Below are 27,169 nucleotides of genomic sequence, written 5' to 3' on the forward strand. Positions count from 1 at the left end.
ATTTTTTGCCCCACAAAACCCCCAGAGGCCAAGAAACTTGTTTTATACTCCCTGAGGCTGTTTGTACATCAATATAAATACATTTAAATTCCAATGTAAAATGACTAATCGTGTCTTGCTGTTCTTGAAAAGAAAATTTTAATGATTTTTCTTATATATTTCCATGTCTCCTATTATGGACTCACCCTGTCCTCGAGGGCCATGATTAGGGGTGTAACAATACATTGATACATCAATGTACATGTATAGGGTATCGATTTGATACATCGAAACACAAGAATCGATTTGGAGAGTTCTGGAGAAGATTCAAGAAGTCAAAATTGTCAAAAGTTAGACATACAGACGACAGTCAACAGTTGTCACTGGAACTTTTGGTTCAAGTGAGCTAAAATTGCTAACGACTTAAATCGCTGGAGCTTTTAGTTCAGGTGAGCTAAAATTGCTGACGACTTAAATCGCTGGAACTTTTAGTTCAGATGAGCTGAAATTGCTGACGACCGACTTAAGTCGCTGGAACTTTTAGTTCAGATGAGCTAAAATTGCTGACGATCGACTTAAATCGCTGGAACTTTTAGTTCAGATGAACTAAAATTGTAACGACTAAAATCGCTGGATTTTTTAGTTCAGGTGAGCTAAAATTGCTGACGATCGACTTAAATCGCTTGAACTTATAGTTCCGGTGAGATAAAATTGCTGACACAGGTAGAACACAGGTACTTGTGAACAGGATCCTGTGCTCAAGACCCCCTCCCCCCTTACATTTTTTAATCTTTAACTTCGTTTCTGTTTAAAACTTATATATATTAGGGGGTATAACAAGTATTAATACGTCTAGATACTACTGATGAGTCATTTTTAAATAGAAGCACGTAGACGAAGAAGTTTCATATTTAATTTTTATGCCCCCGTAATGGAAGATTCGGGGGCATGTAGTTTTTGCCCTGTCCGTCTGTCTGTATGTTTGTCTGCAAAACTTTAACCTTACCGATAATTTTTGATTGGTTGGAGCTATGGCTTTCATATTTCACATGTGTACTCCTTGTGACAAGACCTTTCTTTGGGTACCATTATATTTGACCTTTTGACCTTGGAGTTTGACCCACTTTTGCAAAATTTTATGAGACTTTAACATTGGCCATAACTTTTGAACACGTGGAGCAAGGGCTTTCAATTTTCACAAGTGTATTTCTTGTGTAAAGGCCTTCCTTTGGATACCAACGTCTTTGACCCTTTGACCTTGACTTTGGAGTTTAACCTACAGTTGAAAAAACTTTAACATTGGCTTTAACTTTTGAACAGTTTGAGCTAGGTCTTTAATACTTCGCATTTGTACTTCTTGTGACATGACCTTTCTTTGCATACTAACAGCTTTGACCTTTTGACCTTGACCTTGGAGTTTGACCTACTTCAATTTTGAAAAAAAATTGACCTTGGCAATAACTTTTGAATAGTTAGTGCTAGGGTTTTTATTCTTCACATATGCTTTCCTTGTGAGAAGACCTTCCTTTAAATACCAACAGCTTTGACCTTTTGACCTTGACCTTGGAGTTTAATCCACTTTTGCAAAATTTTAACCTTGGCCATAACTTTTCAACAGTTGGTGTTAGGGTTTTCATACTTCACATATGCATTCCTTGTGACAAGACCTTCCTTTAAATACCAACATCTCTGACCCTTTGACCTTGACCTTGAAGTTTGACCTGCTTTTTAAAAACTATAACCTTGGCCATAACTTTTGAACAGTTGGTTTAGGGCTTTCATACTTCACAAGTATATTCCTTGTGACAAGACCTTCCTTTGGATACCAACAATTTTGGCATTGACCTTGACCTTGGAGTTTGACCTACTTTTAAAAATTTTTAACATTAGCCATAATATTTGAACGTATGGTCCTAGGGCTTTCACATTTCACGATCATGTGTATCACTTGTGACAAGAACTTCCCTTGGGCACCATTTGATCTTGACCTTGCCATTTTACTTACTTAAAAAACTTTAACCTTCGCCATAACTTTTCAATGATTTATACAAGGGCTTTCATATTTCACAGGTATATTCCTAGAGACAAGACCTTTCTTTGGGTATCAACATTTTTGATTTTTTGACCTGGAGTTTGACTTGCATTTAAGAAACATTAACCTTCGCCATAAGCTGCCATACGGGGGCATCAGTGTTTCACAAACACATCTTGTTTAATTAAATAATTAAATGCTAAAGAAGTCATGAAATGGGGGGGGGGGGGTCGTAAGGACAGGGTCTTGTCCACAAGTACCTGCGTCTGAAATCAAGAACGTATATTGATATGTGAATTGCACTATGGGTGGGCGACCAGGCGGTTTCAAACACGTTTTCTCTCTTCTACATGCAAGTACATGTAATGAAAATTTGCTTAATCTCTTGAATTAAACCAAGTTTTTATAAATACACATTTACTTTGCAAAATTTCTCGTTCTTTTTTTCAATATATTGATCAAAGGCACACAGCAACTAATTTACTAATTTCTTTGGTAAAAATTACATACTTTCTAAAGCCACAGTGCAATTCTGAGATAGTTTTATAAATGATGGATTAGGTCAGAATTATAGTAAGAATATGATTATTTATCATTTATAGTGAAGGAATTCATAAAACGAAATAATGCACTATATATACATGTATTTTCCTGATAATCTTCAGTGGAGGGGATATTGAGATATTGTACAATGTTATGAAAATTATTTAACATATTTAAATCTGCCAATTTTAGGAGTAAATATTAAATAAATCTATCTATCTATCTATCTATCTATCTATATATATATATATATATATATATATATATATATATATATATATATATATATATATATATATATATATATATATATATATATAATCCGGACTTCTTGGTTAGGGAACCCAGTTAAGCATTTATATATCGGTCTGGGACCCCGATGGATTAAGCAGACTTTTTCCGGTCTCCCTAATATTTTAACTGATCATTAAGGCAGTGTACTTTGTGGTAAGATGACTGATGTCCTGAAATAAGACTCTTTCGTAATTATTTTTTTTCAATGCAATTATAATTTCTGCATTTTTTATTCGCATAGCGAGAAATAATTAAATTATTTATAACCCGGCATATATTTTCATAGGAATATATATATCTATTAAGTCGCCCAGAGAAAATGTGTAATATTAATCAAAATCCGCTATATATGAATAGTTTTAATTAATATCCCATTTAGTTTAATCATTTCCTATATTTTCTTACCCTTCATTCATTCGTGAGTTCAGTATTTAAAATTTCGAAAATTCATGGTCTACAAATGACTCATGTTTGTCTGGCAATAAGTTGCCTGGTTTCCGGTCGACCTGGAGAACCAGAAAAGAAGACGATGGCAGACGCCGCGCCTCGAAGTGCTTTGGATCCTTTTTCGTAAGTATAAATCTGTTACTTACTATCATTTGCAGCTGTTTTTTTTATGTTTTAGGCCTATATCTTTTGTATATTATTTTCCCCTTTTTTATACGACGCGCTTGCATAGCGTCAATATTGACTAACAGCGAACGTCGAGGAAATTCTGAATACACATTTTTAATTTCTTTTCATTCATAATGATACATCTTTTTAAAAATCATCAAATATTTATTTTAATTAATTATTAAGTTTGTGGATGCTCATGGTTTGACGTTCGAAACATGGATATGATTGACGCATTATTTAAAGAAGCTGATAGTAAGCGCGGGGGGGGGGGGGGGGGGGTTCTTGTGTACGAGAATCTGAGATTTGTGTTTTGAGATACAATAACAAACGATTCTACAAAAATTAATGCAACACAAACCACTTCCCTCCTTTTATGACACTCTTTAGTTTTTGAACAATGAGTAAAATTTGGTTTAAGATTTGAACAAGACTTACAATGTCATATATTGTCAAAGACTACTTCTACAATTACATGTTCAAGAATTTAAGGTATTGCAGAGGTTTTTACTCTATTCTGCAGTTTTCAATGATGTAAACAGTTTCTGTCTATAATTTTAGATATTATAAGTAAAGATATGTTATTTTGTAGTAACAATAATTTGGCTATTAATTCATGTAATTTTCTAAGGTACTACATTTGATAATTTTTAGGTATAAATATTATTTTTTAATATTATGTCATAATCTGTTTTATCAGCATATATCATAATTATATTAATAACAACTCAAATATGAATCTGAGTCTTCAAGGTCTTTAAGTGTATAATTTCTTTTCACTGCCCATAAAGCATTAAAATAAAATTTGTTATGTTCCCCAGAAACATAATTTTAGGAGGTAAATCTATTATTCGTATTTTAAATCTAAATTCCTGGATGAATATTAAATTTCTATTACCGTAAAAAACTGTTCTTAAAACAGTTTCTATATACCCCTTCCCCCTCATGTGTGCCAAAATTTAGTAAAGGTGAAATAATCATTTTTTTGGTTAGATATTGCTTTTATTATACATAAAATATACATAACACAACTCACAAAACTGATTTAAAAAGGACCCAAATCCTGGGAGCTTAAAGGGGCTTTTGTCCTTTACCCACTGGGGCCACAAGGTGGCCCTCACTGGCTCAGACCCCATTATTAGCCTGTTGAACCCCCCTTTAAAAAATCCTGGGTCTACCAAAGATAATTTTGAAGTCTTTATATAAAATGTATTTATTAGCAAAAGAAAAAGGATATAAAACGGGGGTAGTGTACCACAACTACCCAATTTAAAAAAAAAAAATCAATAAAATTCTAATTAGAAGATTTAAATGTCAAAAAAGCTTCAAGATAAGTATACATACATATTTTTGTTGTATGATACATGTACTTACATGTATGATAACTCTGCTAATTAGTGTATTAATAAAATTGGGTTTACTTGTACTTTTTCTTACTTATATGCCTCTTTGGGGCACACTGTACCAATTAGTGTGTTATGAAGTACTTTTATTAGTATTTTTAATTACTACTTACTTATCACAGGCACTTGTTTCAGTAATAAATTTTTTAACCCATAGTATAGTAATAACGCAATATTATTATACTATGGGTTAATTTTTTTTTATCGAATCAAGTGCCTGTGTTACTTATACCTTTTTTTTTTGGGGGGGGGGGGGCATATGCCACCCACAAGATTTTTCCAGGACTCAATCCTGTGCAATCCTTAAATTAAAATCATTAATAAATGAATATACATTTTGGTGGGTTCTGGTGCATCCTTGAAGTCATTTTTCACATATAAAATAAAGAAAGTCTAGCAGTGTTACTTTAAACAAATGAATTATTATCTACTCTGTTTCAAAAATGATATTTTTGAGTGTTTCTTCAGGGGAGGGGGGGGGGGGGCTTGTGTCCAACATTCCCCACCATTACCACTTCTCTGTTCCTACGGCCCTCTATTCTACTGTACTGCTACCCTAAGAGGGGATAATAGTCTGCTCTTGGGATAGTCAGGTTGAACTGAATTCCAGCAACACAAAGTAAAACAAAGATAAATATTTGATGTGAAATTTTATTTACAAGGAATAAATGAGAATAAATGAGAAACATGTACTTCCAGTTGTACTCAAAATAATGGGGAAAAGGTGATTTATATGATTAATGAAAATTTGAAGGAGCTTAAAATTTTATTAAAAATTACTTAGAAGATATGGATTTTAGCATTGTTTAGAGAAATCCGTTGAATTTAGATCGGGTTCGAAATTCTTAATGTTCTCAATATGGCGCCTAAGTAAATGCAAAGATTTGGAGAGAACCAAAAAAAATGGTAAGTTATTAGGAATTCATTGCTCTCATAATTTGTACCGAAGTCAATATGGAGTGGTCAGAAACGGGAAGATGGGCTAAGTTGCCAAGAACAGTGGACGTAAGAACTCACACAGCAGGGGTGTGCAATTACAAAAATTAGTTCCTAGCCCGTCGGGCTAGTGGCAGTAACAAAGTTACTAGCCCGAGGTTGCCAGTCACTAGCCCATTAACTACCGAAAACAATACATGTATAAGTATAACAAAAAGGTTAAAAAAAACATTTAAGTTGAAATAAATAAAACAAATAATGGTTTGCGCTTTTTTCTCCCTATTTTTATCGACTATGATAATCAGGGACCTATATACTAGGTCCCTGCTATAATTATTATGTCACTGAAACGACTGGCGATAGCAACACACAAAACATATAGGTTAAAACGAATTAAAGATTATGATTTTACAACAAGGTTAATTCGTACATCAATTCAGTCGCCGTAAATATATGTATACTTTCGTTTTAGATTTACCAGTGTTTACTAGCCCGACGGGCTAACGCAGTATAGATTTATGATAGCCCGATCTCTAAAATTGGTAGCCCCGGGCGTCGGGCGATGGTAATTGCACACCCCTGCACACAAGACAATTGAAACAAACAAGTATGGTTAGAATAATGTCCGTCGAACTCAGTAACATGTATACATGTAACAGGAATGATGCTAAAAAAAATTTAAAAGGCATGCTCCATAAACTGATTAACTGAATGTAAAATAAATCAATGAATACCTTGCAAATGAAGAAAAACTCGAATTCATTTAGAAGAAAAAGTGTTAAATATGATATTTTCTCTAATCTGCTAACAGGGACCTATATACTAACAATATATAGGTCCCTGCTGCTAATTACAACCAAATTTTGCTATTTTTTCCAAATAGAAAAGCCCAGGCTCTTGATTTAAAGACCTAGAAAAACCCCTGTATGTTAACAGTACATGTATCACCGTTGGGTGAGCGCAGATGGTGGAATATTGGATACATATTCAGTTTTAACTTTAACCCCTTTGAAATATGTTTTGGGATGTGTAAAAATGCTGTGTTCTGATTGGGCAGAAAAATATTTACGTGTATATGATGTATACTTATGGCAACTTTCAGTTATCGTTCTTGACTTCCATTTTTGGAAATCGTCCAGACCTGATAATGTGCCAAATAAATAATAAATATGTCGTCAGTAGTCAAGTAAAGAGGTGATATTTCTTTTTTATTAGCTAAATTATGAAACAATGTCATTAATTTGAAATCAATTTCACAGGTATCATTTGCAATGAAGCGTAACTAACTAATCCCATCGTCTTTCTGCACGAGATAATCATGCCACATTGTGTACACAAACTGTAATTAGTATTTTTACGTGGAATCCAATTTCAGTGTGTTAAAAACTGCAGGTTTTAACTTTTTCGTAATGATAACCTACTACATTAGAAAATGTTCGGTAATACATTACAGCCATAAAAAGTGCTTACCACATGTTTATAGCTATGTATTGGTAGGCAGGTGTATGTTCATGACCATCGGAAAGAATTTTTATTTTTCTCACTCTTGAAATTTTTTGGATTTTTCTTTGAGGCATGGTGATGAAAGTAATGGTAAAACAACCAGTTTTGGAAAAGAAATTAGCAGTATTATAACAGCTGGCTTTGCATATAACATTTAGAATTAGGAATCCCAAGGGGGGGGGGGGGGGAGTAGGATAGTTATTCAATTTGTTTCGCCAAGCTGTCGGGGAACCACACCTGGATGCCTTAGGGCTCTCGATTGTCTATAATTAGGGCCATTCAAGGGCCCCATTCCTAATTCAAAAGAGGTACCTTTCTTCCCAGTTGAATGTGTTAATTTTCCCAATAGTCATTTATCACCAAAATTAATGAAAATATGGTTGGATCTGTAATAAATAAACTTGCTATTCATATTCCTCTGTATTACAAAACAAAAATTTAGTTCATAACAAAGACCAGAAACCCAGTACAGTGGACTCCGGATATAACGAGATGCACGGGACTTATTCAGGACCCTACTTTCGTTTTGTGTACATGACTTGCATTTCGAATTTATACTTTTCTCTTTGTTGCCAGCTTACAACGACAGATTATGGTCCAATATTCATTATAACATGTGAAATTAATTAACACACACAATAATATTGAAATTGCCTAATTAAAAATTATTTATTTAAAAAAAAAATTGTTAAAGTACAAACCAGCAGAGCTACAGTCTCATCAGAGACTTCTGGTTTTGACACAAGTCATCAACATATTGACTTCATTTTCATACCATGATGTCATAAACATGCAGCAAAATGTGAAGATTTAAAGAGGCTGGGGGGTTGTGGCCATTTTTAGACTATATTGATCTCCATTAGAAGAAGAGCTCCATATGAAGATATAGAAAATGATCAAATTTTAAAACTAAAATTTTTGAAATTTTTCTTTGCCAAATGATAGTTCACAGCTTAAGATACCATATCTAAAAAATTAAGTTAAATCTGGTGGTTAATTTGTGGTTAATTTCAGGGTTCGAAATTCACTATATACAACTCGCAAAACGCGAGGTAGAATTCCCCAATTGCGAGTTAAAAATTAAGTAACTCGCAAAAACTTGCGAGTTGATTTTTTTTGCATTGAAATTGTAGCAAAATTATATAATATGACAGAACACAATGCCTTTGATTTAAATCAGTAATTTAAATAAAAGTCACACTGTAGTTGTGTTTTGTGTATTGTACAGTAGTTACTTTTTCCTTAAGTTACATGTATTTAATTTATATGAATTTAACTTTATATGAAAATTGCGAGTAGTCTTATAAAATTGCAAGTTCACTTTCTTGGTACTCGCAATTATTTGCGAGTTGTAGTTTTAAGGAGTTTCTAACCCTGAATTTGTTGACCCCCCAGCCTCCTTAAATGTAATATGTACATGTATGCCAAATTCTATTATGATCTGAATTGTGGTTATGTTACTCCTTGTATTAGACACAAAATCCTTTAACAAATATGACTGACCTCATTGCAAAAATGGTGAGAAAAAAGGGAAAATTAAATGAATTTTGAACGAAACAAAGAAGAAAGCAAAATGGTAGTTAATTAACAGGGAAATTCCAATCTTTCAGGTGATGAAAAGGTGACTACAAAGATATTTTTACTTATATAACTAAGCAAATTTACGTTTGATCTCTTGAACTCTCAGTCTCTTGATTCAGAAATCCATGATCCCTCCAAGTCAAAATGCAGTCTTGATATGCATAATCTGTTGTTATTTACTCTCAATACCTCGAAGTGTCTATGTTTTAATGTTTACATGTTTTCAAAAACCCCAGTCACATTTCCAAGAAAGACCAACGGGTGACAGTTTTTGAGGCAAAAATACCTTCTTCAGGCAACAGTCAGCTGTTCATCTGCCATTGTCTTGCCCGAATTTGACCTCTTTTTTTGTCAGCCTACCAATTTTGTGTCTGTTGGGCCATGTTATAATTTTCTCTGCATCGGTGGTCGATTCCTTCAATTGAAGCAGTCGTACAATAGTCTGTCGACCAACCTTCAATCATCATCCGAACATTGGTAGACAGTTCTTAAAGTCGTTCGTCGATGGGTCAACATTATTGGAATTGAGTTTTTGTAAATGTTGGCTGATGGTGAAAATCAAACTGTGGCTTAGTGAACGATGATTGGGCGACTATTGGCCAACTTAGAATTATCTAAATTTTGAAAATTACCAGTGTTCTTAGGAATTAATGTGACTGCTCCACGTCGCTCGATACTACTGTCGGCTGATCATGTTTTTAAGCTGACGATACGACAAAAATTTGATTTGCCTGACCATCAGCTTAAATGTGACCTAGGCATAACTCTGCACACTTTACTGAACACAAACCCACAACACATGATTGCAGTCCTGCATACTTTGAGGTATTGAGAGATACCTATACTAAATGTAGAACTCTTCAGTGAGCAGTGTTTAAAGCTTCCTTTAATTCAAACAAAGGTGTGATGTGGGGATGGGGGCTTGTGATTAATTCCAGATAGGTGAACTTGTTACGTGTCTTTGAGATCAAAGACTGTTGAAGGAGTGAACAAAATAGTAGTTTAGACTATATGAATCAGCCTTGATAGTTCAATGGTTAGAACATTTGACTAGTGAAACAGGTGTCCTTAGTTCGATTCCAACCTTTTATTTTCTTTATACATTCCTTTTCTACTACAATAGGTTACAGATTAAAAAAAAATGTATATTTATATTTTAAAAATGTGTTTGTTATGACTTATTCACAAACAAAGGTGTGATGGAGGTGGGGGTGGGGGCTTGTGATTAATTCCAGATAGGTGAACTTGTTACGTGTCCTTGAGATGAAAGACTGTTGAGGGAGTGAACAAAATAGTAGTTTAGACTATACGAAACAGCCTTGATAGTTCAGTGGTTAGAACATTTGACTAGTGAAACAGGTGTCCTTAGTTCGATTCCAACCTTTTATTTTCTTTATACATTCCTTTTCTACTACAGTAGGTTACAGATTAAAAAAAAATGTATATTTATATTTTAAAAATGTGTTTGTTATGACTTATTTACATGTTAAGGAAAACATTTAGATTTTAGAGTGATTAATAATCTGTTAAGAGAGGTACTTTTGAGTTTGATTAAAATACCTGTAATTATGAAGCTTTTATTTCCCTACAGATGTCAACAATGAAAATGAAACAAACCAATCAGTGGATCGAATTAAAAGTTTTGGTAAAAGAAAACAGTTGCATATACATGCTAACAAGAAAGGACTTATATGAAGAAGTGTTGTACAACTATGAGAATGGAAGGAGGATTTGGTGTTTAATTGAGGTAATTTAAAGTGTTGATTCCTAGGGCTGTTTGTTTGATGATTTTAACCATTAGAATATTTAGTTTTGAAGAAATTTAAAATAAAATTATGCATGCAATTCCATTCAGGTGAGTTTTGTGACCAAAAGTCATCTTTTTCCTGATATTTTATCACAAAATTTTGTAAGAATTACAGTAAAACATGCTTATAACAAAGTGCCAGGGATGGAAAATTTTGCTTCATTATAAGTGTAATTCGTTTATATATCCAATAAGTTTACAATATATTTTAAAGTCACAGGGAATAAAAATCACTTTGCTCAGGGAATAAAAATCACTTTGCTCTAAGAGTCAATTCATTAGAAGTGTGTTAGCTATAAGCGTGTTTTACTGCATGTAGAAAGAATGATATATAATTTCAAAATCTGGTCACCTTAAAGATTTTTTAGTTACACTGTAAAGAAATATATTCTAAAGGTGAAGGTAAAGTTGTTAATTATGTAACGCTGTACACATATCCACTTTGAGGTATCAATGGTAAAATACAATAGATTATGCACAGCGGGTCTGCATTTTAACTTTGAGGGTTTTGAGAGATTGAGAGTTAAGAGATCAAGAGAAAATTTGCTAAGTTATATATAGAAAAAATCTGTGGATCTTTTCACAAAAAATCTTACAACATATTTTTATCTTAAGTGAAAACTTATGATAAAAATCGTTTTTACAAAAATTCTTAAGAAAGTCGTAAGTGCAAAATCTGTCATAACTTTACGAGAGCCCCAACCCTCTCTTAAGTATTTTAAAAATGATTTTATTGTAAAAATATAACCGCAAAAACCAAAATACATGTTAAATTGAACTTTGTAAAGCAACTTACAATAATATTTTATATTTTTTTCACAATCATTGTCAAAAATTTAAGTGAATTACACTACAAAATATTTACGATGTAAGTTTCACTTTAATATGACCTTCTTTTACGTCAGACTTTTGATTGTGACATAGATTTTAAATTTCCTTGCTTCACAAACGATTGCATTCGATATTTGTTGTCAATAATGTTTGTTATGCTGACAAATGTTAAAAACTAAGTTTTATTTTTATTTTCACCCACTTATTTAAGGATTATAAAGCATATTGAAGTCGTTGCTAGGGATGAAGTCTGTCGTAAATAAAATCTTAACTTCAATCTGCCATGAATGTGTTCTTGTCGTAAGAAATTCTTAAGTTAAAATCTTACTCAAAAACTTAAGTTTTTTTGTGAAAAGGGCTACTAGACCCAAGGCTAATATTTCAAGCAATCAAGAACGTCGAAAGATCGATGTTTGAGCCATTTGGAGTTGCCTGTAGTAAGGAAATGTGTTGCTTAACTTTATAATATCTGAGAATTTTCATACCTGTAATGACATAATCCCCCTGTTATTCTGGCATTCCCCCCTCAGCCCCCTTTAGCATAGCTAGAGGAATCCAAGACACCCTTCTACTTTTAAAATGTCTCATTTCTATTTCATTTCTTATGGATAACCCTGAATACCTGGTCACCTCAATAATTATTTTAAAGAACTGGGTACGTTAAGTATAACAGAGCGGCCCTGTCTCCAAATTTGATTTCAGTTTTTTACAAACATGCCTACGATGTGTCCTTTCAAAATCATTTTATTTTTTTTAATTATCACAAACCGTTTTTCCGTCAGAGGTCTCGAAAAATGGGAAGTTATCTTTAAAATAACAAATTTTGATGTGATAACGTCATCACGTCGTTACTGATTTTAACGTTACGTTAAAAGAAATCTGTAAATTCTCTGAACCGGAAACTATTTACTTTAACCTGCCTTATGTTCCAGAAAACAATTTTGAACTTTTATTTCAATTCATCGTAATGTATCTTTAATAGCTGGAAGGAGTATATCAATTTAAAGGAAAATATATTTTATTACAAAGGATTTCATCAGACAAGTAATGAAGCTTGAGTCATCCATACAGACGAGACAAGGTAGTACTTCTTTTAAAATGTGCTCGTATCAAATTCATCATTTTTTATGTAAAAATGTCCTAATGATTTCTTCAGTCATTTTCCGGATTGTCTATGAAGTTACATTAAAATTTTTAAAGATACATGAATCAGTATTAAAAAGAAAATTGGAACGTCCCATATAAAGTTGTCAAAATTGGATTTTTGGCAATGAAAAAGCCATCAACACCACTCCCCTTTTCCATTCCAACAAATGGCAGCACTATTAATTTCGTTTTTTGTTTGTTTGTTTTTTGGTGTTTTTTTTTGGATAAACGTATAAATCACTCACTATTACGGGGTTACGAGGTGTCTTAAACTGCGTTAAAAATTTTTTCTCTGATGTTAGGATTTCTTTTATAGATCGTTATTTATTCATTCCAGTGGATCCGCTTTACTGCATGGTTCATGTAAAATACCCTAACCAGCAACAATCCCCAATATACTTACACACAATCTCTTTCTATATTAAAACCACAAGAGGAGACCGGTTATAAGAGTCCTGATTTATGAGGCAATTCCAAGTTTTTTCTTTGTTTAGCGTCCATCCTAAATTCGAAAAACTATCTTCCTATCCGAGAAAACACACAAACCAAAAGGGGAAAACGCAGCATTTTCAGAACAGTTCTAGATTTTTTTATTATCATTTGAGACCTCTCCTCGCCATAAAACTTAGTTTAACTGCTAGTAATTGAAATAAAAAAAATTATTACACCTCTTAAAAAAGAGAGATGTTAATCCCAAAAAAAGTAAAATGCATTACAGAGATTCGTATTTGTTGATTTTAATTTGAGTTAAATTTGTGTTTGCATTTCAAAGCTTTGTTTTTATCAATTTTAATTTGTATTTGTTTTTAATTTCATAACCTCAAAACCAATTCGTCCGCGTACACTGCACATAGAAAAAAAAAGCAAAAAAAAAAAAAAAAAACTTCGAATGGCCTTATCATAACTTGCGTTACAGACCTTGAAAAATTTTCCTTCAAATAAAAACCGTGAATCTCCAAAGGCTTAAAAAAGGGTGTGCGATTTGTTTCGATCAATTTTTCGATGAAAAAAATATTTTTTTTATAGCCAATGCTAATAATTTAATTTTAGAGACAAACACAGTACTTTGCATGTACATACTCATTATTTGATTAACAAAATCGAAAATTATATGCCTAAATCTGCGTAGTGAATTCGACAGGAAATGCACACGAATTCTCGGGAAGGGATTCAGAAGCCTGTAATACACCTTAAAGGGCATAATTCCCTAAAACTAAAAGTTATAAAAATAAGGATATAATATTATGTGTATGATTTGCATATAGAGTTTATCCGCGTCAGCTTTGAATATATGCGCATGTCGTCTTCAAAGCAATGCAGCATGAAACGGCAGACACTTGCATTTATATCGATCAGTAAAGATCGATCAACGGTCACAGTCCATTGGGGAGCCAAAGGAAATTGGAAAGGGATGTGTTTAGTTTTAAATCAAATACTTGATATATTCTTTTTATTGGTACTCATTTCAGTACATGTATAACTTGATTATCAGTAAGCCCCCCCCCCCCACTTCTATTTACATAGAGACAAAATACAAATAATCGAAATGCACAATTATAACAGAACACTCACATAGAAGAATTAAAATTCACTTTCACGTCCCTTTTTATAAGCTACATAGAGATTTTATTTCTAGTTCAGTTATCAAATTATACGAAATCTTATGTTATTTTGTTACTTTGTTACTTGTGGGAACAATACGCAAAAACGTCACAGTGCTTCTTTATAGAGTTATCCTTGCCATTCCCGGATTATAACACTAGCTTGATTATGTACTTTTTCATGTTAGTGTCCGATAAAAAAAAAAAATCTTAAAAAATATACCTTACAAACTGCTGACATGGATTGCAAGACGATACATTACATCATCTACTAAGACAAAAACTGCATTAAAATAGATAAAGATTTTCTTGAGAACTCCTCCCTATGTTTACATGTTACACAGCCGTATGTAAGATATTTGATATATTTCGGTGACAATGATAATTTTATCACTTCCTTTGGATACATTAACTCTTTGGGGCATTTCCTTGTGCATTTGTCCTTGCAGTAACGATAAAATACTTTTAATTTGTTTTTTTCTTCTGGAACGGATATTTATCACAGACGGACGTTGAATCTTTAAAATTTAGCGATAATGTGCACCGCCGTTTTCACAGAGGTGTTATTGGACAGTTGCTCCTCCAGCCCCGATGAACATCTATTGGAATACTAAACATATTTTCTATGAAATATATTACTATTATTTTATGGATAATCTGGATAAAATCCTTTTAAAAATACTCGCTTACTTCAAGATTAACAATAGTGTACATGTAGTTAATATGTACATTCATTTTTTATACAGATAAATATCTATAGAGAAATCTTTCTTTTTTTTCTTCTTTTTTTCGTTTCAAGACTTGGAATGCCTTAAAATGTAAATAGGAAAACAATTTCTGGAAAAAAAAAAATAACGAGTTAAACCATCGATTATGGAGCGGAAAGGGGGTGTCTTGTCCACAAGTAATGCAAGATCGTGTTTGTATTTCTTACAGAACTGGGAACAGATAATCTTTATTTATTGACAATAAAAAAGGTTGATTGTTTCATGTTTCACTTAAATTTTCGTAGAAAATACGTACACCACTGTATACGTTTTTTAAGCCTTATAAACTTGGTCAACATAATTATCTAAAATTCCTTGTAAATTATAAATTAAACCCAATTTTACTTGAAAACACTGATGTCAATATTCCGATCAGCATGATAAATGTATATATATAATTAATAAGTATAAATACATGTAAGAACTTTTCCATTCCCAGCTGCTGACCTTCAGTAAGTAAATATAGGTCGGCAGTGGCAGATTAAAAAGTATTTAGTCATATATAAAAACACTTCCTGATTATGCGATAAAAAACTAGAATCCTTTCTGACATAATTAATTTTGTCAAATGAAAATCTGCAACAATACAGTGACAAGAATAACAAGTTTTGAAAAGAAATGTTCAAATGGTGACTGCTATACATGTAAGCCAAGCTTCCAATCTACCTCCCCACCCCACCCCACCCCCACCCCCAAAAAACGTTAGCTATTGTCTTCTGACATTCATGAATCCCAGACATATATAAATTGAAAACGAATAAAACATACTTAAGATGATTTTCAACAAAAAATGTTAAAAATAATCTTTTCTTGAAGTCAAATAAAGTCGATGTCCACTATGAAAGAGACGCGCGTTTTAATTGGAGGTACATTGTACATATAGGATTAAATGTAAATTGATTGTCTGAACCATCCCAACTTATGTCGTTAAATTACTCTTTCACGCTGTAAATATTGATTGAATATTTATCATAGTTGCGAAGACTGAAGAATGTTTCAAGTACATATTTTCAACATGATTGCTCTTTGTGACGTCATTTTTTCAATGCATTGCGTCACTAATATACATGTAATGTCCCATAGTAAAATTTCACTGAGAAAGGTTCATATGGTTTTCATTTGCATAAATAATTGTATTAAATTAATTTTTTTTCAAACGCAGAATTGAATTTAAAAGACAATAAAAAAATAATAAAGCCTTCAGATATAGAATTAAACAATTAATTTCTTTAAAAATATAAATTTTATTGTGGAGAAAAGGTGACGTCTATCCAAAAATGCAGCATTTTAACTTCAATTTTTTGTAAAAATGGATGTGGCCGCACTTTTGTAAGGTTATTTTTTCTCTTTAATATTAAAAATCGTAGTGTATTTGTTCTTTCTGCAAAGTTTCGCATACATACTCGGATGCAGCCATATCGAAATATAGACTTGAAGAGGAGGAAAATGTCCAAAATAGGGGAATTCCGGAATATTAGACCGGTTTTGAACGTTATATAAATGAAAGGGCATGTGAGTTGAGAAAAAATTATTCCTATTTCACACACAGGGAAACCTTAACAGTTAATTGATACAATTGATAGAATGTAATCATGCGTTTAATTTTTGCCGAATTTACAGGGCCGTAACTTGGTCTTAACGTACCCAGCTCTTTCAAGGATCATACATATATCTCTGGTCCCCTTAAAGCTGACATGAACTCTTAAATATGCGATATTTTCATCCTGGTACAACTTATTTCATTCTCGTACTCCCTTTTTCCGCCATATTTCTTTCAGATTCGCTCTCTTATTTTACCGGCTATATAAACCCTGATGACCCTGATGCCTTTGTTACACTTGAGTGATTTTCTAGCCTGGCTGTCGACATGTACACATCTCTGATAGCAAAGTCTTGGAACACGCCATGAACTGACATAAAAACATGTAGACCTGTACACATCTCTGATAAAGCAGTTTTGGAACATACCATAAATCTGAAAAACTAGGAATTTTACTGAAAACCATAAAGAAGTATTTAAATTTTAAATAATTTAGATGCAATGCATTAAAATCAAAATAGCACATGCATGTTTGATTCACACATATATTTGAACAATAAACAAGAAAAGGCTACCACATGCTACCTCATTTTTCAAATAACACTGTACTATTGAGCATTATGCCTGCTACACGGTATATGCACATACTATGCAACTTATGCATTCAAGTATAACAAATTCAGATGTACATGCATGCATGCCGAGAAAACGCATCGAATGCTTTAAAATCTACCTGAAATACTGCTATCGGTACAGGGATGTGCACATGTCGAGAGAATAACTTCCTTTTTAATGAAATATGCATCATGGAAGAAATAAATCCATTTGTAACTCAACGGTAAACACATAGTCACTAGCACTTAAACACATGTGGTCCCTGTTGATCAGTATTTTTGGTCAGGGAAAATATCAAAGGTGAAAGTGACACTGGTATTTTGCCTGATTACACAAAATAGTCACGCAAATAAAACGTTTCAGAAATCAAAATAACTGTTTCGATATATGTATTAATAGTTCATGAATGTGGCTTCATTACATCAAATTTAATACATAAACATACATTCTTGTTACGGATTTTACATCTTTTAAAGAAAATAAAAGGAGGGGGTGGGGGTGGAATATGTATAATACATTTTTCAATATATTTTAAACAAACGTCGGAAAAAAGTCGGATTTTCCTTGATCAAATATATTTAAATACGTACAATGAACTGGCTTAAACTGTTTTAGATATAAAACTAAAACTAATATATCGTAAATTTAAGCAACACTGAACAATTTGTTTCTGTACATAGATTATTTTCAAATCGGGGCCCTTTCAGGCATCACAAATTACAAGCATGATTGATACAATTACCGACAAGAACAGACATAATTATGTGTATATAAAATAATCTACAGTACATGTTTTGGTTTAAATTGAAGTTGAGTAAGTACATGTATTACACTATTAGTATATATTAGGGATGTCAGAGCCGGAAATAAAAATGTTGCTATCACAAACATGATTATCAAGGATTGTTTACCACTGATTGTTGTAAATGGAGAGGACGTTCAAGAATTGTTTGGTTTTGTAGATTCAAATTATAAAGCTTCAACCTGCAATTCCATAAGATCTGACGTGATGCAGCTATTCATAAAGAATATTAAACAGCTGTTACAAAATTGTAAATACATGTAAACTGGGGGACAGTTATGAGTGTAATTAAATGGATATTAATATCATGCAGTCTTTTTAGCTCACCTGAGCCGAAGGCTCAAGTGAGCTTTTCTGATCGAAATTTGTCCGTTGTCTGTCGTCGTTGTCGTCGTCGTTGGCGTTGTCGTAAACTTTTCACATTTTCATCTTCTTCTCTAGATCTACTGGGCCAATTTCAATCAAACTTAGCACAAAGTATCATTGGGTGAAGGGGATTCAAGTTTGTTCAAATGAAGGGCCACGCCCCCCTCCAAGGGGAGATAATTACGAAATAGCAAAAAATTAATGGCATTATTGAAAAATCTTCTCAAGAACCAATGGGCCAGGAAAGATGAAATTCATGTGGAATTATTGTCAGGTAGTGTAGACTCAAATTTGTTCAAATCATGACCCCCGGGGGTAGGGTGGGGCCACAATGGACGATCAAAGTTTTACATAGGGATATAGAGGAAAAATCTTCAAAAATCTTCTCAAGAACAGCAAAGCTATGATTGGTCATATTTATATGGAAGCATCCTCAGGTGGTGTAGATTCAAATTTGTACAAATCATGACCCCCGGGGCTAGGGTGGGGCCACAATGGACGATCAAAGTTTTACATAGGAATATATAGGAAAAATCTTCAATAATCTTCTTCTCAAGAACAGCAAAGCAGTGATTGGTAATATTTATATGGAAGCATCCTCAGGGGGTGTAGATTCAAGTTTGTTCAAATCATGACCCCCAGGGGTAGGGTGGGGCCACAATGGACGATCAAAGTTTAACATCTATTAGGTGTATATAGGAAAAATCTTCAAAAATCTTCTTCTCAAGAACAGCAAAGCTATGATTGGTCATATTTATATGGAAGCATCCTCAGGTGATATTGTTTCAAGTTTGTTCAAATCATGACCCCGGGGTAGGGTGGGGCCACAATGGAAGATTAAAGTTTTAATTAACATAAAAGTATATAGGAAAAATCTTCAAAAATCTTCTTCTCAAAAACAGCAAAGCTATGATTAGTAAAATTTATTTGGAAGCATCTGTAGGTGGTGTAGATTCAAATTTGTTCAAATCATGACCCCCGGGGGTTGGGTGGGGCCACAATGGATGATCAAAGTTTTAAATAGGAGTATATAGGAAAAATATTCAAAAATCTTCTTCTCGAGAAAGCCATTTTTTGATTGGTCATATTTATTTGGAAGCATAATCAGGTGGTGTAGATTCAAGTTTGTTCAAATCATGACCCCTGGGGGTAGGGTGGGGCCACAATGGACGATCAAAGTTTTACGTAGAAATATATATAGGAAAAATCTTCAAAAATCTTCTTCTCAAGAACAGCAAAGCTATGATTGGTCATATTTACAATGGAGCATCCTCAGGTAGTGTTCAAATCATGACCCCCGGGGATAGGGTTGGGCCACAATGGACGATCAAAGTTTTACATAGGAGTATATAGGAAAAATCTTCAAAAATCTTCTTCTCAAGAACAGCAAACTTTTGATTGGTCATATTTATTTGGAAGCATCCTCAGGTGATATTGGTTCAATTTTGTTCAAATCATGACCCCTGGGGGTAGGGTGGGGCCACAATGGGTTATCAAAGTTTTACATAGGAATACATAGGAAAAATCTGTAAAAATCTTCTACTCAAGAACAGCAAAGTCATGATTGGTCATATTTAATTGGAAGCATCCTCAGGTAATGTACATTCAAATTTGTTCAATTCTTCCCCCCCCCCCCCCCCCCAAACCACTTTTATATTTAAACTTTTCAACCTTTCAAGACTGAACTGATTTCTGCTTTTTCCTAGCCATAGTGCTCAGGTGAGCGATGTGGCCCCTGGGCCTCTTGTTAAGATTGTATTGATAATTTGCACAAAATCTCATAATTAAAAGTTCTCTCTGTTTTTATAAGAGGCACGCTTTAATTGTTTACCAGTCAAAGGTCACTGACATGACGTAGAAATGGCTTCAATTAACGGGTACATGTAGTCTCATTATGACAAGAAAGGACAAATGCAAGCATTTGATATCCTGCATTTAGATAAAATGTGCAGTAAATATTATATTAATTTTGAAATCAAATGCATTGGATAAATGTAGATGTATAGTATTTATTGTACTGCGTAAATGTTTACAAATCAGAAATTCGTTGTATAATGGTGATAGCGTAGGTTAAATATTGTACAACTAGTCTATAAAAGACAAATAGTGAAAATGACATGAAAAATTAATTTAAATTTCAACAACTATTCGACTATCATTCGACTAAAGCCTCCAACTATTCGACTAAGCTGTTCGAATAAAATTGACATCCCTAGTATATATGAAAGTAACATTGGTAATTGAAATAGTTCTAACCGTGTACCCAAATGTAAAGTGAGGAGATTCTTGAAACCACTCATGTATGCTTACACGAGAGGGAGAGAGAGAGAGAGAATGTGTGTGTGTATACTTGTATGAAAATGCAAAAAAGTATTTATCCACAATCTTGCGGGTAGGGTTTCAAGTAATCCTTACAGATTCTCTTAAAATACAAGAAATTGTATAGGTATCAAATTTTATACTACCTAGGGAAAATTTTCAAACTGGATGGGCTTCCTATACATACATATAAAACAGGCATGTAGCACTGTTTCTCAAAATGTGTATATGCGATGGGGAGCAGGGGGCAGTAAAATGATTGATAAGCCAAAAAAACAAAAAAAAAACAAAACTTTCGGCACTTAAAATTTGGAGGGGTTCAGAAAAATGCCAAAATACTTTGGGGAAAAATGAAAAAGGAAAAAAGGGATTGAAAAAAATCCGTAGTCAGGGGGAGGACAGATTCCATTCATACTATCATTTTCAGAAGAAAAATATTTGAGTATTCAATACAGTATCGTAATATCGAAAGAAATATGGCAGAATACGGCTAGTTGGTATGAAACAAGTCATACATTGATGCAAATGTTGCGCTTTTAAGAATTCATGTCAGCTTTAATGATAGTTTCATGCATGTAAGCTAGATTTTTGATTTATAGGATTAGTTTATTCATCAGTTTTAAGAAAAAGTGAGGAATCATTGCTTAAATGTAATTGATTAATGTTTTACATGCTTAAATATAGAATATCCAAGGTTGTGCTCAAGATGTGGGGGCCAGGGAAATTCCCCATCTGTAATTACTTAATCCCCCTGGCATTGCTTCCTCAAACCCCACTAGAGGAGGAATCCAAGACACCCTTCCACTTTTGAAATGTCCCCTTTCTATTTCAGTTCTTATGGACAAACCTGAATACCTGGTCACCTTAATAAAGATTTTAAAGTTCAAGAATCATGCATATATCTCTGGTCCCCTTAATGATGGGTTAATGCATGTAAGCTAGATTTTTGATTTTTAAGGATGTTTTATTCTTCAATGTTAAGGAATAGTGAGGAATCATGTTGCTTAAATGCAGAATACCCAAGGTTGTTATATGATATCATATATATATCTCTGGTCACCTTAATAATGGGTTTTATGCTAGATTTTTGTTTGATACATTTTCATTCACCAAATTGTACCACCAATTTTTTTCCTTTTGAGTTTTGCAGGTCTTTGTGACATTCTAGATGAAAATTGGGTATTTCATGACCTTAATAAAGATTTTTGAGTTAAACGAGTACTTGTATGAGGGTTGTCCAGAAAGTTCTTAGACAAATGCCATAATTTTCTTGATATTGACCACTCTGCCAAATGTTTACAACATAATTTTAATATAGACCATGATTTAGTAAATATATAAAAATTAAACAATATACACTATTTCACAAAAATTATAGGTGTGAATAGATTGTATATACAAGCTGCACAGCCCAGTATGACATTAAGTTAGTTTCATGATAACGTCAAGAATATGGATTTTGAATTTTTAGCTCACCTCAACGAAGTTGGGGAGCTTATGTAATACCGTCAGTGCAGGCGTCCGCATCCCAGGTTAAAGTTTTTGGAGCAGATTTCTTTTCAAGTACAGTCAAACCTCGTTATCTCGAACTCAAAGGGACAAGGAAAATACTTTGAGATAACCAAGGATTTAAGATATTCAGGGTAAAATACTTAAGGAATAAGCAGATGGGACTTCGAAATATAACTTCGACATATCCATGGTATTTGAGATATATCCGTGTTCAAAAAACAGAAGGTCAGCTGTACTTCTATGCCCTATATTAATCAGAGATGCATGAAGGATGCTTCTAGAATGTTTCATTATACCAGTCAAGATTTCAGATGCTGCAAATTCAGCTAAAAGGAGCATTTCCAAGTAACTATAAGCCCTATATTGACCAGACTTGCATGGATAATACATATAAGGATGCACATTAATGGACTTGCTTCAATTGCTGGATCTGACCTACATTTTCCAGATGAGTGACCAGATTAAAGTTTTTTAAGCAGGTTTCATTTCCAAGTAACTATAAGCCCTAGGTTGAACAAACTTGTACAAATGATACATCTTAGGATGCACACTATACTTGACTTCCTTCAGATGCTGAATATGACCTACATTTTCCTTCCGGATGAGTGACCAGGATAAAGTTTTTGGAGCAGATTTCATTTCATAGTAACTATAAGCCTGGTGTTAACCAAACTTGCATGGATGATACATCTAAGGATGCACATTAATGGACTTGCTTCAGATGTTGGATCTGACCTACATTTTCCAGATAAGTGACCAGGTTTAAAGATTTTTAACAGGTATATTGCCAAGAAATTATAAGGGCAATCTGTACCAAACTTGCATGATGATGCATCATGGGATAAACACTCTCAAACTTGCTTCAGATGGTGGATTTGACTTACATTTTCTGGATGAGTGACTAGTTTAAATTTTTTAGGTAAGTCCATTCCCAAGTAACTGCAAGCCCTATTAGACTAAAATTGCATAAATGTTACATCTAGGGATGCAGACTACTAGATTATTAGTTTAGTGTGGGACTTTGCCTTACTTAAAGACAACATTCGTTGAGGTGAGCTCTGTTATCTCTTATAACCTATGATTATCAAGTATTTGTGGTGCACATACAATTTTTTCTTGATTTAGCCACATGCACTGCTAGTGTGTGTGTGATATTTACATATAGACCATAATGGAGTAAATTTTTTAAATTCAATAAACGATAATTTAAGAGTATCATCAGTATGCACACTTCCTGTATATAGCTGCAGAGCCCAGTCCGATGTTGTGTTTTATTTATTACACATTATTATGCTTCCTGTCAGTTTGTCTCTATATAATCAATACCCAACTATTTTCGCATAGTGTTCTAAGGAATTATATATCGTAAACATACTATGCCGAAATAGCTAGTGCGTGGCTTCTTTTTCTGAAAAAAATCCAACAGCTCCCACGCCATGGATCGAACTCACGACCCCGACATCATCAGTCTGACTCGCTACCGATTACGCCACAGACGACATTGTCTAAAGCACTGTATTATAATATATATAAACTTCGTTTCAAATATTTTACACTTAAAGAAAAAAAAAAATAAACAAATTAATTTTCTAAAATAGTTTCTTGCAATTTTTTCCCCTTCACTCAACTAAAATTCTCTGAAACTACATGTGTCTGTACATGGATCATTCAAAATTAAAGAAAAAAGATAATGTACATGTAGCACAATGTGACGTCATGATAGGGGTGTACTAACATGAATGTAAGAAGTGATGAAACATTGGAAATGGAGAAGATGTTGTCGATTTTATACAGCAGTCAGCATAATAATAACTATACTGTTGTACTTTGCATGCACTATGCCTAAATAGTAGTCAGGGTTTGACACATAGTGCACTCGCCTCCGGCTCGTGCACCATGTGTCAAACCCTGACTACTATTTAGGCATAGTGCATGCAAATTACAACACTATTATATAATTATGTCATAATTTTATTTTCATCAAATAACAGTAACAGTAGTTTTCCACTTTTTGTACTGTCTTTCAAATTGTACTCTCCTTTGAAAAATCATATATACCAATTTCAAATCAATGACCTAAATATATTCTAATAATTTTTAGATGTTTGTCAATGAATAATTAGTTTGTCTCTGACAGATAATACATAATTTTATGATTGGACGCTGTTCCATACGGATGGCCGACATCGCTTTTTCTGTCAATTTTTGAAACATATTTGTTGCAGTTTTTTCTTAAGGTCAAGAATTAGTAAATGAAAGGAGCCTACAATTTCTTTAATTTGAGAAATTGATTCCTTTAATGACTATAACTTGGTCAAATAAGGTGTATTGGGGCATAACTTTTAGGTAAACAAGATTTTAAAAAATCATATTTTAAGCTGTTATTTTCAGTGAAAAATTAAGAAAACCTGTCATGAATATGGGAGTTTTTTTCCATGTCAGACAAAGGAAATGTATCCAGATTGCCTAGTATACTGTCTCTAAGAAAACTGTAATTTGTATGTTCTTAGCCTTTGAGGTAAAAAGTTTAATTTAACATGTACCATATAGCTGAACTCAGACAATTAGTCACCAAAATATTTGTCTATTGATGACAGGAAAGTTGAATTTCTCTGCCATTGACATTAGGTGTGTAACAGGAAAATGCTGCATAAGCAAGAACAGGATTTGAACCCAGCCCTCTGTATCACTAATCAGGTGCTTTAGCATGTTTATTAACTGAGTGATCTGGCGATGGGGATCAAGCCTGTCTGATCGCCAAATTCCTCCCTCCTTAAATTGTATTTGCCCTTGAAGACACAACTCAAGTTCTTTTTACCCCTGGCAAGCCTTTTACCTGCAAGTCGAGGGGTGATCAATGGCACCAAATAAATATGGGATGGACCAAACCAGGATTTGAACCTAGGTCCCCTGAATCACTAGTGTAAGTTTCTTTTTAAAAGGAATAACATTTTAATACACATAGTAAATTAGAATTTCATTTTTTTCAGGAAATGGATAAAAAATTGGTATGTGTCAAGCAACTATAGCCACCTGATAGAAGGGTAAATTAGAAAGTTCAGATTACATTATGCCAACAGAGATGATAACAATGCCAACCAAGCTAAAAGTTGTCCAGGTTAGAATTATTTTTTTCAATAAATTACAATGTATGTACATTTAATATTTTCATATCAACTTACATGTATGAAGGTTGTTATTTTTTTAATTACCTGTTGTGTAGGAAAACTTTTGTATTGGAGACAAGACAAGTTAATGACTTAATGATAGACTCACTGCAGAGAGAGATGTTGGAAAAGTGGATTTTGTTAACAAAAGGAAGATAAGGTAAAATATGAGAGGAGTTGTGAGTTTTGTATGACACAGTACTATTTGTTAACCAAAAAATTAATCTGAAAAATCTTGAGAAATTTAACTAAAGAAAACTTCATGAAAAGGAGCACATGCACATAAGGGGAAGCAACCTATTGAAAATTATCTTGCAGCTGTTCTCGGGTCAAAAAGTGATTTAGGATTAATAACTTGTATGCATATACATGTATATAAGGAAAATCTACATAAGAGAAGAAAGGGGGTGCATCTAGATAAACAATTTTATTTCTCTATGTTAAATAGCTGACATTGACTGTGTTCTTGATTTAAAAAAATACGTACATATGTTGGGGTAACTTCAACTGAATGTTAATATCTACTTTAGTTCATCGAAACTTGTGGACAGGATCATATGATCCTGCATGTACTATTCAAGCCTTAATTTTTTTTTTTTTAACTTAGATGCTTAATTCAGCTTTGACAACTGAGTGTGTTGAACATCATTATCAAAGATTCCATTCATTTAAGATTTTATGTTGGTTAAGAAATGTGTCATTTAGGGAGATTTGTTTTTTATACATGTGCGTAAGTTATTTTGTAATTATTTTATAGCAAAGTAAATTTTTCAATTATGATTGTTCTAAGTTTTAGAGATTAATAGAGATTTTTCTTTTCTTTTTTTTTTTTACAGATCAAGGCTGCCAACCTTTGAGAGATACACTTCAAAAAGAGTGTTTAAATTCAAGACATTCAGTCACAGTACTCTGTAAATATTATAAAGTAAAAGTTATTTATTTAATTTGGAAAAGCATTTGAGAAACAGAGGATGTGAAAAAGACTTTGTCCATTTCAAGCTATCTGTTGTCAAGTACCAGGAATATGTGGATTTTATTCAACAACTTTATTATGAATTTGAATAGCAACTTTCAATGTCTGGAAGCTTTTTTATCAGTAGGGATGTAGATGTGAAATTATATAAAAATTATTTTTTAAAAGATATTAATCAAGAAAATTTTTGTAGATTAATAACAGGTAAAATTTGTAATGAGAGATCTTTTATTGATCATTTGCAGTAGTAAGCGACAGTTGTTATAATTATACCTCCACTCTGAAGTAGGGGGGTATACTCATTTACCCTTGTGTGTCTGTCTGTAACAATTTTTTGTCGCAGTTTTCTCAGCAACTACTCATCAAAGATGCTTGAAATTTTGACACTCTCTTTGACTAGGCATGCCATATTGTGGGATTCATGAGAGTGTATATTCACATCAGAGCGGGGGTATTACTAGTGAGCATTGGCTCACAGACTTCCTGTTTGCTGAAGTTTGTGTTCGACTTTCATGTCTTTAACATGATATGGCTTAAGGATATGCGCAGTATAGTTTGAACTATATTTTCTTATTCTCTCTATAATTTAAGAAATCCAGTAATTGAAAGATCTTTGTGCAATTTTATGATACCTGGTAATGCTTGCACACCTTATCTGAATCAAATTTTGAAGAAAATACCACATAAAACATTTGGGGGGGGGATTTTTCTTTTAAAAAATGCAAGGGTTTTCATCATTTGATATTTTTTCAAAAACTCCTGATACATGTAATGTATGCTGATTTTTTTGTCAAAGAACACCTAATGGTATCATGATTTTCAATTATATTTTCTCTG

At 33.1% G+C, this 27,169-nt stretch overlaps 1 long non-coding RNA gene across 1 annotated transcript; it reads left to right on the plus strand.

Annotated features, from left to right (window-relative positions):
- The first annotated feature begins 5,749 nt into the window (after positions 1 to 5,749).
- LOC133192481 (uncharacterized) lies at positions 5,750 to 27,041 on the plus strand. The gene is made up of 5 exons (XR_009721809.1): positions 5,750 to 5,772; positions 10,478 to 10,633; positions 25,183 to 25,310; positions 25,416 to 25,519; positions 26,196 to 27,041. It is a non-coding gene; the product is annotated as an uncharacterized LOC133192481 (long non-coding RNA).
- The last annotated feature ends 128 nt before the right edge of the window (positions 27,042 to 27,169 follow it).

Source organism: Saccostrea echinata, unplaced genomic scaffold, assembly GCF_033153115.1.
Source record: "Saccostrea echinata isolate AGI-Se365-2 ecotype Australia unplaced genomic scaffold, CSIRO_AGI_Sech_v1 ptg000025l, whole genome shotgun sequence".
In the NCBI taxonomy this organism is placed as follows: domain Eukaryota; kingdom Metazoa; phylum Mollusca; class Bivalvia; order Ostreida; family Ostreidae; genus Saccostrea; species Saccostrea echinata.